This window comes from Calonectris borealis, chromosome 8 (assembly GCF_964195595.1).
Source record: "Calonectris borealis chromosome 8, bCalBor7.hap1.2, whole genome shotgun sequence".
NCBI classification, from domain to species: Eukaryota; Metazoa; Chordata; class Aves; order Procellariiformes; family Procellariidae; genus Calonectris; species Calonectris borealis.
Genome location: NC_134319.1, coordinates 37,894,641 through 37,906,939, shown reverse-complemented (window position 1 = coordinate 37,906,939; position 12,299 = coordinate 37,894,641). Strand labels below are relative to the sequence as shown.

Sequence of the window (12,299 nt, the reverse complement as noted above, 5' to 3'; positions counted from 1 at the left end):
TCACACGACTGGCCGTGCGCACGAGAGAGCAGGTAGTTGGCCAGAGGGGGAGTGTACGTCAGGCACTGCAGGACGGAGTTGAGGAAGCAGGTATTGCCCAGGTTATGGAGTCCTGCTCCAGCTCTCTGTCTTTGCTGCCACTCCATGCAAATCTTCTCCGGGGGACAGAGGATCCTTTGTGGCGGAGCCATTCCCTCGGCAATGACTGCAGGGAAATGACATTTGAAAAGAGATGAGATGATATTGTTGCCTGAAAGCCTATTTGAAAAGTCGAGTTCTGTACAGGAGCACCCAGGACAACCAGCTCTAACCTCCAACACAGAAACATCGGGGGAAGCCTGACACTGCCATCGCAAGAAACAGTTTTGGAAAATAGTCTGTTCCCCTGCTTACTTTGCTGAAAGTCCAACAAACCCACACTCTGATTTCTGTGCCTCGGGCTACCTTCCTTTCCCTCTAGAGTCTTGAATTGGATTATCAGGGCAAGTCTTCCCTTTTCCCGATTGTAACTTGATGAAAACAAGCAAGTCCCTAGCACAGAAAGTAACCCCACTGATGTCAGATCTTTCTACGAGCAATGTCATCTTTCAAAGTCTTGCACATAGTGGCAGAGGAGTGACAAAATGCGTTTTCCTGTGTCGAATTGAAAACGCCTGGGTAAGTCTGGCTGCTCTCAGGAAACACCCCAGAATTCACTCTAGGTTGTCAGCACATCCACGTTGAGGGATGGAGCACCAGCCACGTCCGTTGCCTTTAGGGATTCACAAAGTCCAAGCCTGCTGGTGAAGCCGTTACTCACGGGAGTCATTCCCCATTGCAGCCATCGCTCCTCTCAGGAACAGAGGGGAAAGTTTGGGATGACAAAGGATGTCAGGACGCGCTCCAGAAAGAGACGATCAGCGCCAATCCCGTCACCTGATGGCAAAGAAATAATTGTAACTCAATAAAACGATTAAACCCCCCCCCAAGCACAACCTACACAACAGCATCCGCTATCCAAAGTGTTCCAGTGGTACCTGTAACTGCTGCAGAGCTGCAGGCTGATGGCCCTACTGACCCTGTCACAGGACTCCAGTTGACAGCAATTACCAAGGCCCTTTTGAAAGACTGCATTGCATGTCACCTTCTCTGAGGAGGAGCTGCTGCTTACCTGTGGCTAGCGTTAGCAGCAGAGCCCTCTGGCTCTCCAGCCCACGCTTGCCCACCTTGTATGCAGGAGTGACTGGCTTTCAGCCGCTGCTTTAACGGCTGCCTTTGCCGTGCTCCTTTTCTGTCTCCCTTCCTACCGCATCAGTCAGGGTGGGCTTCTTGTCATTCTAGGCTGAGCCCAACGCCTCAGACTACACTGCCACCCCCCTACTTCCCTGTCCTAGGATATGGCAAAGAACTAAGAATTAGCAAGTAGAAACTCTGCCCATAGCCCTGGCCAGCCTATAAAGGTGTAAGAGCTAAGCCTAGAGCTCGGAAGGTATAGACCAGCCGATACTTTTATCCCGTATCTACCTACTCTATGATCTGTCCTGAAAGTCAAATCATAATCACCTTTGAAAGAGGGTGGGAGTTGCAGAGAAGCGGGCAGTAAACGATAAATGGTTGGGAAAAAGTAGGCACGCAAGTAGCAAAGGAAGGAGCCGAGTTATCCCGAAGGCCAGCTCAGCCCAACTAGCTTTCGCTGACCCGCTCCTCAGGATACCAAGCCCTGGCCAGGTGAGCTCACAAGCGCCGGGCGGGTGCCGCATGACTGCCCCTTTGTGACATGGGGCCGCACGGGGACGTGTCCCCTTGAGCCACGTGACCACGCAGCTGCCGCAGCCCGGGCAGCTCCGGCAGCCGGCAGCCGCTGGGCTTCCCCACACGCTGCCGGCGAAGGGCCGTACGTCCGCTGGCAGAGCTCCCGCCTCTTCCCTGAGCCGCACCAGCCGGATGAATAAAAACCTGCCCCGGGCTGTAAGCGTGCCTGTTCACAGCTTTGGCTGGAACATTCGGGTTGCTGAGGGTTTCTTTTCCACTCTTCCCAGGTACAGGAACTGTGTCCGTGAGACTCATGTAGCAAAGCACCTGATCGCTTACAGCTTCATTTCCAATAAATTTTATCTGCCCCCCAAGATTCAACCACAGGCTGACTCTGAACTAGAGCTACCAAAGAAGCACCTTCAGCAACCGTGCTGGGTGGACCTTGGCTGGCTGCCAGGCCCCCACCCAGCCGCTCTCTCACCCTGGAGCTCTGAAAAGCGTTTGGGGGTGCCTTTTTAGCATCTGGTTTAGCCCCTTGACTCGCCCGGAGGGCAGTGAGTATTGCTCCTGCCCCAACGAGGCAGCTGGTTGTAACTCCTGCCACGCTTGAACTGCTCGGTTTGTCCCTTGCCCCACTCGCGGCATCTGCTCTTCCCCAGTCCTGTTCAGGGCAGTTAGTTGTACTCCTGCTCAGCTCAGGGCAGTTAGTTTTGCCCCTGCTCCACTCGGGGAGGCTTTTCTCTTTTCATGTTTTGCTTGAGGCATCCAGTTTGGGCACAGCCTTGCTCGGGTGCCTTGCTTTCCTCATGTCCCTCTCGGGACGGCTGAGTTTTTCCCCTCTTTTGCTTGCGGAGGCTCGTTTTGCCCCTTCCCCACACAGGGTACCTGGCTTTACTGTGGCCTTGCTCAGGTGGCCTTTTATGCCCCTGCCCAAATTGGGGTGGCTAGTTCTGCCCCGCCCTGTCTGGGCATTTGGTTTGTCCCTGTCCTGGTCAGGGCATCTCTTTGTGCCCCTGGCCCCCCATGGGGCATGTCATTCTGCCCCTGCCCCCGCCCCGCTTGGAGCAGATATTTTTGCCCTGCCCAGCTGGGGTCCCGGTTTGCCCCAGCCTTTGCCTGCCCCCCAGTCCCTCCTGCCCCGGCACCTCTCGTTTCCCTCCAGTCCCGGCTCGGGCGTTTCTCCTGACTAGGCGGTGTCCCGTCGGGGCAGGGGCCGGGGAGGCTGCGCCGTGGTCCCCTCCCAAGCACAACCCCGTACCTGGCTTTGGTCTGCGGTGGCACTGTGGCTGTGGGGCTGGCGGGGATGGGGCGAGCGGCCGCCGGGCCCTGGGGGCTCCTTGTCCCTCAGTTTCGTTCCGGTGAAAGGCGGCCCCTCTGCAGGCAGGCAGCTGCAGGCAGCTGTCTGCGTTTTCCGCAGGCGCTGCTGCCTGGGTCCTCGGAGGGCTTCATGGCCCAAAAGGTGCCAGCCCGAGTGCCAGGGGCTCCCTGGATGCGCAACACTGGCGCTCTTACCAGTCCCGCCAGTTACCAGTTTCCACCAATGGACTCTACACGTAGAGAGAAAAACTACCCCATGAATTACATATGCAAGTTCAACACGTGTTTTTAATTCTGGCTTTGGCTTTTCAGCCTGTTGGTACCAAGTGAGTATTGTTTTTCCAAGGCAATCCCAACAGCTGAACAGGGATTAAAGCTCTTCCTGGAGGGGCCTGTGGGCAGGTGGGTGGGCCAGCAGAGCGGTCAGTGTCTCTCGAAGGTCTCTCTGAGCTCCTCCTGGCCAGAGGTGGCTCTGGGAGGAGGGACGAGATGGGCTGCTGGTGCCCATGTGCAGGTGCTTGTGATGTCAGTTACGACACAGTTCCTGACTGGGCAGGTGCAGGAACCTGGCCTGTGCAGGTGCCTGTGATGTCACTGGTGGCAGGAATGCTCATAGGGCATTGAACGGAAGCTGGCTTGTGCAGGGGCTTGTGATGTCAGTTACGACACCGTTCCTGACTGGGCGGGTGCCTATGATGTCGCTGGTGGCAGGAATGCTCATAGGGCATTGAACGGAAGCTGGCTTGTGCAGGGGCTTGTGATGTCAGTTATGACAGTGTTCCTGACTGGGCAGGCGCAGGAACCTGGCCTGTGCAGGTGCCTGTGATGTCACTGGTGGCAGGAATGCTCATAGGGCATTGAACGGAAGCTGGCTTGTGCAGTGGCTTGTGATGTCACACCTGGCACATTAGCTGATATTGCAGGCGCGGGAACCAGGCTTATGCTGCTGTTTGATGTCACTGGTGAACTGTGCATCTCGTATGGCAAGTGCGGCAACATGGCTTGTGCAGCTGTTTATGTCACGCCTGGGTTAGTACCTGATAGGGCAGGTGCTGGAACCTGGCTCATGCAGGTGCTTCCGAGGTCATTTGTGGCACGGTTCCTGATTGGGCATGTGCAGGAACTAAGCTTGTGTAGGTGTTTATGTCAGCTGTGGCACAGTTCCTGATAGAGCAGGGGCAGGAAACGGCCTTGTGCAGGTGTTTATGTCACTGGTGGCTTAGAAGCTCATAGGACAGGCGCAGGCACCTGGCTTGTTCAGGTCTTTATGTCACTGGTGGCGGGAATGCTGATAGGACATTGAATGAATCCTGGTCCTGCACATGCTTATGATGTCACGGGTGGCTCAGTAGCTGATAGGGCAGGCGTGAGAACCTGGCTTGTGCAGGTGCTTGTGATGCCAGTTAGGACACAGTTCCTGACTGGGCAGGTGCAGGAACCTGGCTTGTGCAGGTGTTTATGATGTCAGGCCTGGTGGAGGAGCTGATAGGGCAGATGTGGGAATTGTTGTGACCGATACGCTTGCCTCCTTACCGTACTTTGGTTCAGGCCGACTGAGGAGCAACAGGCCTCACGTCCTCGCGGTGAACCGGCCAGCTGGAAAGCCCCTGGCTCATGTACAAGGGAGTGAAGGTGCCTCGAAAAATATTTCTAAAGGTTGTTTTGAAACCCCAAAACGCAAGATAACCGAAGTGCAGAACAAGATACCAGAGCTAAAGCAAAGAGCTCCGTCTTGTCTGTAATACTGACCAGCAGCCAGCCACTCCACTCTATAAATACCACCATCAGGTGGGCCCAGTCTGAGCTCTCCCTGAGTGCCGCTGGACTGCACGCCAGGTGACTCTCCCCTGGAGCAGGGACGCCTCTCAGGGTCTGAGATTCCTCACCTGAGACTACGAGATCCTTCCTTATCCAAAGCGGAGAGATCCCTTACCCACGACAGATCCTCAGTAGGTGACGGATGGCATGCTGAGTTAATAGCATGAAACATTACGAATCCATGTAGCTACTTAATATTATTATAAACATTGTACGGATAATTCCATTAGACATAAACAGTTGTCCAAGTCTGAGACTAAGATTGGACCTAGCCACACCTAGGTTCTGAAAGGTGTTTAGAAAGCAAGGGGGTCCACTCTGAACCTTGTGACTCAACAGGACGGTCCTCTTTACTCTTTGCATCTCCAGTCTCTACGTAAATCATTCTAACTCGATTTTCCTTTGCATGTTTCTTCCATGCAGTAATTAGTAAGGTGAAGCTTGCCATCAAGCTTGCTGAACCTTGTCAGAGCACTGATAAACTTTCTTAAATTCCATCGAACTTCCTGAACTCTGTCAAATTATTATTTTACCTCAATAAAACATAGAATTATGTTAGAATATGGTTTAAGATAAAGTCAGGGTTATGGTTAGTGTAGGGTTACGTTCCGGTTAGGGTAGGATTGGGGTAGGATTGATGGTTGGGTGTAGAATTAGGTTCCGTTTAGGGTAGGGTTGGGTTAGGGTTTATTTTCTCATAGGCTTGTGAAACTGGAGCAAGCTCTGTTCTTCACACACTCTCACACTGGCCCTAGGCAGAGTCCCGAGCAATGCGTGAAGGAAACGATCTCCTTTACCAGGTCCTGGGGGTCAGGGCTTGGCCATTCTGGTGATAAACAAACATCAAGGGCTTACATGGCATCAGAGCCACCTCCGCATTGCCTTGACCACCCGTAACCAGTGCCTTCAAGTTTTTGCCTAAAGAGCTCCGGGGGACAGGTACCTTGACTAGTCTTTCCCTTCATGGCTTTGTCAGCGATAGCCCTCAGTGGGACCCCCAATGCCCTCAGAAACTTGGGCTTTGCTTCTGCCTTCCACTTCTCTAAGAGGCTTGTTCTATCTTGCAGTATCTGCAGTTCAGGAACTTGTCACTGGAGGGATCATTAACATCCAAAAAGCCGGAACAAGCTAAGTCTCTGGGCATAATTTTCCTTAAGCCTTCAAGTCCTGTGTGGCTCATTTGATATTTTTTCGGGAGTGTAGCCAAACAGAGAAGGTTTCAGTAATAAATAACAGAATAACAGGATTTCTTTTTTCTTTATTTCCACTTTTCTTTGTTTTTTGGCATGCAAGAATAAGTGATATCAGCCTTCTTTCATTCATCTTGATCCAGAGTGTCTCCTGATGAAGACTGAATATGTAGGAAAATATGTAGGAGAAGTAAGATACTTTCTGTCAGACACCATATAGGCAATCTCCATCCACCCACCCTACCCTACTCACCTATCACGAGTGAGTAGTTTAGGGCCACTTTAAAGACCACTGACAAAGATATTGGCAAAAGGTGATTTTAATAGAAATTTATAGAATCGTGACTTAACAGAATTCGATGGCAAGGTTCACTCTATTACTCATTACATGGATTAAGTATACACAGAGAAAATTGTGTTAGAATTGTATTGGAATAATTGTACAGAGATTGAGGATAAAAGGGTAAGGGAGACCCTCCCGTTGAGTCACGAGTTTCGGAGAAGACCCAACTGGATCCAGTCTTAGTCTCAGACTTGGACAACAGTTTGTGTCTAATACCAAAGGGATAAGGAGGCCCTCCCGTTGAGTCATAAGGTTCAGAGTAGACCCCCTTGCTCTCTAAACTCCTTCTCAAGAGAGGAGTCTAGGTGCGGCTGGATCTACCCCTAGTCTCAGACCTGGGCAACAGTTTATATCTAATAGGAGAAATATACAAAGAATAGGGAAACCCTCCCATTGGGTCACGAGGTTCGGAGTAGATCCCCTTGCTCTATAAACTCCTTCTCAGAGAGGAGTCTAGGTGCGGCTGGATCTACCCTTAGTCTCAGACCTGGGCAACGGTTTATAACTAAAGGGTTAAGGGTTATTAGCAGCAACTTAGAGTTCAACAATACTTAAGCATTAATCAATTTGGCAGCTACAAAAAAAAGGAGTTAGTCAAGTGTTCTACAAATACTAAAACAACTGAGCTACAAGTGATACTTGTTAATGGTTATACACATGAATGTGCAAAAGATCTAGATCAATCAAAATATATATATATATGAACATGAATGTGGTACCAAAGCTAGATAAGTTTATCAAGGCCTAAAGCCAGATAAATTTATAAAGGTATACCTGTTAAAAATTGCCCTCGAGTCTCGTGAAATACTCACATTAAATGCCTTGGCATTTCCCAACGGGTGAAGGGTTGAGCCCTGAGGAGTGTCTCGGCCGAGGAGTGTTTCAGTCCAAGTCTCGGTGATTCTCCGAGTCTCACAAACTTGAGAGTTTGCGAACTCTGAGAGGCGTCCCACTCAGAGGGAGATTCTGGACACAGCCCACTGCGGTCCAGGAGAGCTCAAAGGGTCTCACTGAGGACCACTGTTTATAGGTTTGTTAGATGATTGGCTTTAGTCATCCGTGACCATTCTCAAGACCTCATTAACAATAGTGTCGTTCTACTCAAGATACAACTCAGATAAGGGCATCAGGGAAATGATGAATTATTCCCGACCTTGGACCCCACCTGGGTTGAGTAGCGAAAGTTCTGGTATGGCCAGTGCTGTTCTTAATTTTGGCCGTGTAGGAGTTCTGGGAGCAAACAAGGGACGCTTCACTGCCTGGGTCATTACAGGAGGGCCAAAGTTTATCAGGAATTTCTGAGGTCTTAGAATGACCCTGGAAAAAGGGAAAGAGGGGAACAAATGCACCACCACATATCCTGCCATTTCTATCATCACCACCTGGGATTTACATCATGTTTTCTCAAATCTAAGCTTTTTCCTCTAAAGGCTGTAGCTCAATGATTCAGCTAATTTACAGCAATTCCCACCTGCTTTATTTGGAGAACCAGCTGTACACAATCACAGAAGGATGTTTCTTACTTGACAATAAAAGAAAAAGAAAAAGAAAGAAAAAAATAGTTCAGTAAAAAATAAAACATATTCCTCAGCTGTACATGGAGTCCAAGTTGCCTCTGCTGAAGTCTGCTTTCCGCTATGGTAACCTTAGTGGAAAACCTTCAGTGAGACACATAGGAAAGGACAGGTAGAAACTCAGATGAAGAGTTGGCTGAAGAGACGGAAGGCAGTCTGCTGAAAGACACAGCAAGCAAAGGGGATAGAGTATCTCAGATCTATCTACACCTGCTCTTACTAAATTCTCCAGTGGTCACACAGCATCTTTGTTTTTTCTTTAACTGTTCTTGAAGTAGTAATAGCTCCTCTTGATGCCCTTGAACCCCTTGCAAAGGTCCACACTAGGAAAGCTTTGGCTTCCCTAAAACATCCTTATTTCTAAATTCCTCCTTGAGTGTTTGCAGCTACCTCCTGAACGCTTCCTTTTTCCTATGGATCTTCTTGATGAGGTCCTTCTTTAGCCAAGCTGCTCTCCTGAGATGTCTGCTTGTTTTCCTGCTTATTAGTTTGGACAGCTCTTGTGCTTGGAAGATGCTTTCCTGAAAGACCAGCTGTAGTGAGCTCTGCTGCCCTTGATTGCTGCTGCCCATGGGACTACCACTAAAAGTCCCCTGAAGAGGCTAAAATCTTCTCCCACTATTTCATGGTCACTACAGCCAAGGCTGACACTGGTTTTCATGTCCCTGATCAGCACTCCCTCTTTTGCAAGGACCAGATTCAGGTGAGCAGCACCTTTGATGGCCTGGCACCTGTGCAATGAAGTTGTCCCAAGAGCGCCAGACACCTGTTGGACAGTATGCATCCTGCTGTGCTCCCCTTCCAGTGAGAGTCAGGGTCATTAAAGTCCCTGTGAGACCTGGGATCATTGATCTGGAGGTTTCCATGGCTTGCTTAAATAAGTCTTTCTTCACTTCCTTACCCTGATTGCAGGTGATTTGTCTCCAGGTGATTTGTCTCCTATCACGATGTCAGACTAACAGGCCTGTCTTCTGATCCTCATCCACAAATGCTTACCCAACCTGCTGCACATCCCATAGAGGAGCTCCATATAGACAATAAGCTCCTGCACATCGAAGACATTCCCCTCCTGATCATTCCAGCCTGCCTTTCCTGAAAAGTCTGTATGCGCTATGGCAGCACCACTAGCACCGTGGTCATTTATTCCATCAATGTCAAAACTCTATGGCGGCACATGGGACTCCAGCTCCTCCTGTCTGTGCCCCAGGCTGAGGGCATTGGTGCATTTTTGGGCTGCAGCACCTCATCTGTAGCACTGAGGCCAATCTCAGACTTGCCTTGGGCAAACCTCATACTAAGCGCCCCTTACCCAAAATGTGCAAATGCTGTGCTTGAGACCAGAGACATGCTGGAATGCATGGCAGATGGCAATGTGAAGGCACCAAAAGAGGAAATACTGCTCCCCACAAGGCCAGAAAAGCAGGGCTGGGCTCTGTAGCCCTGGCAGGAGAAGGTTTTGCTGTCTGTAGTGTCGCTGAAGCCTCTGAAGGCATGTGGTGGAGGTGAGACTGATCTTCAGGAAGACAAGGTGCTGCTGAAAATGTCCTTGGGTTTGGACATGCTGTGATCCAGGAACACTGTGACAATCATTCACCTGTTCCTTGATTGTATCACCAAGGGGCTGAGCAAAGGATTGTTGAAAGAAGAACCAACAGAGTTTGGGAGTAACCAAATGATTGGAGACCCCAGTGAGATGGGCTTCCTTTTCACGAACTGCTCTGCATCAGCAGGATGAGCTTGGGTCAGACCTTGCCTCACTACAGTGGTGGGATTCAGTTGCTGGCCAACAGAAACTGAATCTACCTGAGATGCCACCTGGGCATGTACTAAAGAAACCGAATCTGTCTGCAACGCTCTCTGGGGTGTCTGTCATGCACCAGCTCCGAATAGGAATGGTATTCCTGTAGGTCCTGTGCTGTCCCTGCCAGCACCATGCAGTTGTGCTGGAGAGCGCTGGCATCTCATGTAGCACTGCAGGCTTGTATTTGGCCATTGAGTAGCTGCCCTGAATTAGGTTAAGCAATGGAGGGATGTCCATGCAACTGCCATTACGGTCAATGGAGATCTAGGAAATACAGCTGATGGAGACAAGGAAGAGAGGAACTTAGCTCCATTTGGTCAGTTGAATACCTCCACAGGCTGCTGTGGACATAAGGAATAGGGAAAGTTTTAGTTGTACTAAACGTAAACATCTGCTGTCATTTCCATCTACCAAAAGAATTCCCCACCAGGCTTCAAGATGGTGCTCCCAGATGCTGTCCTCTCTCTCAGCATTGCTCCTTTAGAGCTTGCACGTATCTTGGACAAACTGATGTCACCTCAGATGTCACCAGGTGTTCCCACCAGAACAACTCTGTCAATCAACATTAATTAGCAAGGGAGCGGAGACAAGCAGCTCACATGCAGATGTCTATTTTGAGCACACATGAACAGGGGCAAGAGGAATCCCACCTCCTGGTGGTTTGTGGTCTGCATGGGAGGGAGCTGAATCCTCTTCTAGCCCCAGGACTACAAACCCAGGATGGGATGCCTTGAATGACTGGGCTGAATCCCTTACCTCAGCAGGAGTAAAGGAGATCCCTCCCTGTCACTTTCTGGTCGTCCTGTCTAATGGACATGGAAAGGTGATTCTTGATGTAACTCTTTCTCTGATAGGAGAAATGATACTGCTGGAAAGAAGACCCTCTTCCCAGATGTGGGAGGGAGAATAAGTGATGACTTCAGCTTGTTTCACAGCAGGTTCCCCTGAAGCCCCAGAGACACCTGGAGGGAGCCCAGAGGAGGCAGAGGCTGGTCCTCTGCTGCTGGAGCAATTTCATCTGACAAAGTTGAACTGCAGGATTGGCCCTTGCACCCACTGCTCACATGAACCCACTGCTGCAGAGCAGGGTGGACTCCTTGGCCGCCAACCAGAGGCACTGCTTCTCTTGGCACATTCAGCAAGAACCCACCAGAGGTCGAGCCACAAAGCTGAAGGGAGGTCTCCTAGAAAAAAAAAGGAGAGCGTGTGTAGAAGGGGGAGGGTCTACAAGAAATGGGTCAGAGGAGAATTCCCCAACTTCTCACTGTTGTTTCCTCCTTGGACAGTGTTTCCATTCCCAGAGGGACCAAATGTCCAATGGCAGCACCATCACCGAGTTCCTCCTCCTGACGTTTGCAGACACGCGGCCGCTGCAGCTCTTGCACTTCTGTCTCTTCCTGGGCATCTGCCTGGCTGCCCTCCTGGGCAACAGCCTCATCATCACTGTTGTAGGCTGTGACCACCACCTCCACACCCCATGCACTTCTTCTTCCTCAACCTCTCCATCCTTGATCTGGGCTCCATTTTCACCACTGTCCCCAAATCCATGCTTAATTCCGTCTGGGAAACCAGAGACATTTCCTACACAGGATGTGCTGCCCAAGTCTTTCTGTTTGCCTTCTTGGTTGGAGCAGAGTTTTCTCTTCTCACCATCATGGCCTACAATTGCTACGTTGCCATCTGCAGACCCCTGCACTATAGGACCCTCCTGGGCAGCAGAGCTTGTGTCCACATGGCAGCAGCTGCCTGGGGCAGAGGGTTTCTCAATGCCGTCCTGCACAGTGCGAATACATTTTGCATACCACTCTGCCAAGGCAATGCCATAAACCAGTTCTTCTGTGAAATCCCCCAGATTCTCAAGATCTCCTGCTCACAATCCTACCTTAGGAAAGCTGGGGTCCTTATGGTTAGTGTTTGGTTTAGCTTGGGGTGTTTTATTTTCACTGTGCCATCCTATGCGCAGATCTTCAGAGCCGTGTGGATGATCCCCTCTGAGCAGGGACGGCACAAAGACTTTTCCACATGCCTCCCTCCCCTGGCTGTGGTCTCCCTGTTTATCAGCACTGGCATGGTGGCCTAGCTGAAGCTCCCCTCCATCTCTACCCCATCCCTGGATCTGGTGGTGGCAATGCTGTACTCGGTGATGCCTCCAGGAGTGAACGCCTTCATCTACAGCATGAGGAACCAGGAGCTTAAAGATGCATTGATGAAGCTGACTTAGTCATTTTTCTGTCAGCAGCAATAAGCTGCACATGTCACTTCAAAAGCGATTTCCTATTCATCTTGGGAGTTTCTTGTGCTTTGAGCATTTTATCTGTGATAACCGTATTTTTCCAGGAATGTCTGCATCCACTGCAACTCTCCAGAGGCATGAACCCAGTCTGTCTGACATGTAGGCAGTTTACACGGTCTTATAACTGTGTGTCTGGCACACTGTTACAGCTGGCCTCCCGTGTCACGTCTCTGTAACAGAAGGGGATTTCCTCGGTGCCAGTGTCTGGAAGTTTGGGTCTTCTTCCAAA

At 50.4% G+C, this 12,299-nt stretch overlaps 1 pseudogene; it reads left to right on the top strand.

Annotated features, from left to right (window-relative positions):
• Positions 1-11,087: 11,087 nt before the first annotated feature.
• LOC142085300 (olfactory receptor 14C36-like) lies at positions 11,088-11,998 on the top strand (annotated as a pseudogene).
• Positions 11,999-12,299: the final 301 nt, after the last annotated feature.